Source organism: Coenobita brevimanus, chromosome 57 (genome assembly GCF_032717465.1).
Source record: "Coenobita brevimanus isolate Jiangsu-jjx chromosome 57, ASM3271746v2, whole genome shotgun sequence".
Taxonomy (NCBI): domain Eukaryota; kingdom Metazoa; phylum Arthropoda; class Malacostraca; order Decapoda; family Coenobitidae; genus Coenobita; species Coenobita brevimanus.
This window is the reverse complement of record NC_137010.1, coordinates 10,630,606-10,633,737: the sequence shown is the minus strand read 5'-3', so window position 1 is coordinate 10,633,737 and position 3,132 is coordinate 10,630,606.

Genomic DNA, 3,132 nt, shown 5'->3' with positions numbered 1-3,132 from the left:
ACTGGTGAGAGAGTTCAAATACCTGAGTACAGTGATAGAAACGAGGAAAATGTGCAAAAGATGTGGAATGTACAGTGACACAAGGAAGGAAAGGAGCTGGCGCAATGAAGGCCTTGATAAGAAACAGAGGCTTGAGTGCTGCAGCTGCACAAAGCTTGCATGAAGGAGTGTTAATGCCAACTTTGACATAAGGATATGAGACCATGGCGTGGCATGAAAATGAAAAGTCAAGAGTGACAGCAGTGGAGATGGGACTGCTGAGGAATGTATGAGGAGTACAGAAAGTGGATAGGATATGCAATAATGTGATTTGTGAAAGATGTGGAGTGTGGAAGTCTGTGGACACCAGAATCGAAGAGAGTGTACTGAGATGGTATGGTATGTGGAGAGAATGGATGACAACAGAGTGGTGAAAAAGATATATCTAAGTGAATTTGAAGGAGGGAGGTGGCGAGGTAGGCCAAAGAGAAGGTGGAGGGATATGGTGGATAAGTGTATGAGGCAGAGAGGTCTGGAAGTGGATGAATCTAGGGGACTGACAAGAGGTCGAGCTGGCTGGATAAATATTGTGAGGAGAAGAGCATGATCAGAGATTCTGCACCCCTTTTACTGTGACAGGGTCCAGATTGACTCTATCGGACACGTTTATGTGAAGCTACAGAACGTGGTGAATGTTTTTGGCGTATCAGACAGCGCCAGGAGTCTGGGGGTTTGAATGGTGAGTAAATGAAAGTGTGGCCCATTGGATTAGGCAAATTTGGGTTGTCTGGACGTTGCTACTCCTCACCCTGCCCTAGGATGGAAGGAGGTCTGTATGATAATGATGACATACCATTCGATTATTGTAGTGAAAGTATAACACAGTACAGTACTGCAATGGTAGTGAAACAGTTTAACCCCTACACGCCAGTGGTTTTCCAATGCCGCATGCTCCTACGGGGGATTTTGTGATTTTGGAAAAAATACCCTTACTTCAAACCCTAATATCTGCCAAACTATAACAGCTAGAGAAAAAAGTAAAGATACATAAGGCTCATCAACTCATCCTCTTTCAAATGAAAGTACCACCCCGTCTCCAGGTGGTCCTGTCAATGGGTAAGGATAAGTTAAAGTTCAAAGGGTGACGGGAAGATGCTTGCGGCCATACAGTGCTTGACAAAAGTATTAAGCGCCCAGCGTCCCTCCTACGAAACAAACCTTTCAACATTGAAAAAACATGTAAATAATGCATTATATTTACCTTTAATGCTTGGTAGGGTATCCTTTGCACTTCTTCACAGACCTGAGACGTCGTGGAAGTGAAAGGGCGAGGTTCCTCAGGTGCTGGGGTGGTATTATTGCGCAGGAGTCACGAATGGCTGCTTCCAGCTTAGGCAGAGAGCTCACGTCCTTCCCTTGGAGATTCTTCTTTACGAGGTACCAGAGGTTTTCTATCGGGTTGAGGTCTGTGCTATTGCCTGGCCAGTCTTTCCTGAAGGAGACCTCGCAGTCATGAAGCCAGTTGGTGACCGATTTGGCTTTATGAGCAGGTGCACCGTCCTGCTGAAACACTCGTGCACCTGTAAGCTCGAAGGACTCAGGTAAATGATCACAAAGAAGCTCCACGTAAACGTCCTGATTCACTCTGCGGTTCTTGGGAAGCACAACAAGCTTCCCCAAACCCTTCCCAGAGAAACAACCCCATACCATAAGTGAATTAGGGTGTTTAACTGTGCTCTCCACGTAACAGGGGTCAAGTGGGTCACTACCTTTGCGCCGGTACACGCGCGCTCTTCCATTACAGGTAACACTAAATGTTGCCTCATCAGACCACAACACTGACAACCATTGGTCCTCACCCCAGTTAGGCTACTTGTTAGCAAAGGCAAGCCTACGAAGTCGCTGGTAACGTGTAAGAAGAGGCTTTCTCACAGGCCTGTGACTTGTGTAACCAAGTTCATGGACTCTTTGAGACACTGTGCGCACAGAAACCTCACCAAACACTTCCAGGTTGCTCTCCTTAATTTTCCTTGCACTCACATGAGGATTAGACTCCACTGCACGTTTTAACACATTAACAGACCTCAGGGACGTTTTCCTGGGCCTACCGGACTGCATTTTCTTTGTAGGAACGTCACCACTATTTTCCACTCGAAAACGGGCACATCACCTCCGCACTGTCGATCAAGCCACACCAACCAAATTACTAATTTCCTTCGTGGGGTGGCCTGCCTCCTTTAGAGCAATGATCTGTGATATGGTTTCACTCGAAAGTTCACGGGTAGGGGCCATAACAAAGTGACAAAAGCCAAAACATTGCGGGACACTTGGTAAAAAATGGCGCAAGAAGAGAGGGAGGAGCGGCAGAGTTCCTCTCTCTCACGCAGCCCATAGGCATCTGAGGTGGCAGCCAACCAGCGCACAGTAAGGCTTCAAGGTGCCATGACGTCATGTTAGCGGCCCAAACATCTGGCCGAATTTTTAGTACCAAAAACGGGTGATTCTTTTTTGGCCAAAAGTATTGTGCGCCCTGCCACAGGCGCTCAATACTTCTGACGAGCACTGTATATATATATACTGTATGTGTGTGTGTATATATATATATATAAATATATATACTATATATTTATATATATATATATATATATATATATATATATACTATATATGTATATATATATATATATATATATATATATATATATATACTGTATGTGTATATATATATATATACATATATATATATATGTATATACCAGTATACCAGTATATATATATATATATATATATATATATATATATACATATATGTATGTACATATATTTTTTATTAGGTTAATTAGCAGCAGCGGTGGCAGCGGCGGCGGCAGCAGCAGCACCAGCAGCAGTAGTAGTAGTGGTAGTAGTAGTACACTGACTTCTAGTGGCACAGCAATGCTAGAATAAAGCGATAATGCAAGTCGAACATACATCTCCACGTGTGTGTGTGTGTGTGTGTGTGTATAAGGCAGTGGTGACGGAATGGTGGAGCAGCGTTAAGGCGTGCAGGCACAGGGGCCTGTACTTAAGACAGCCTGCCTCAAGGTCATTGCTATAGTTACCGGACTCACAGCAGCAACCATGCCACACTTTTGAAAAACCTACACAGAAATG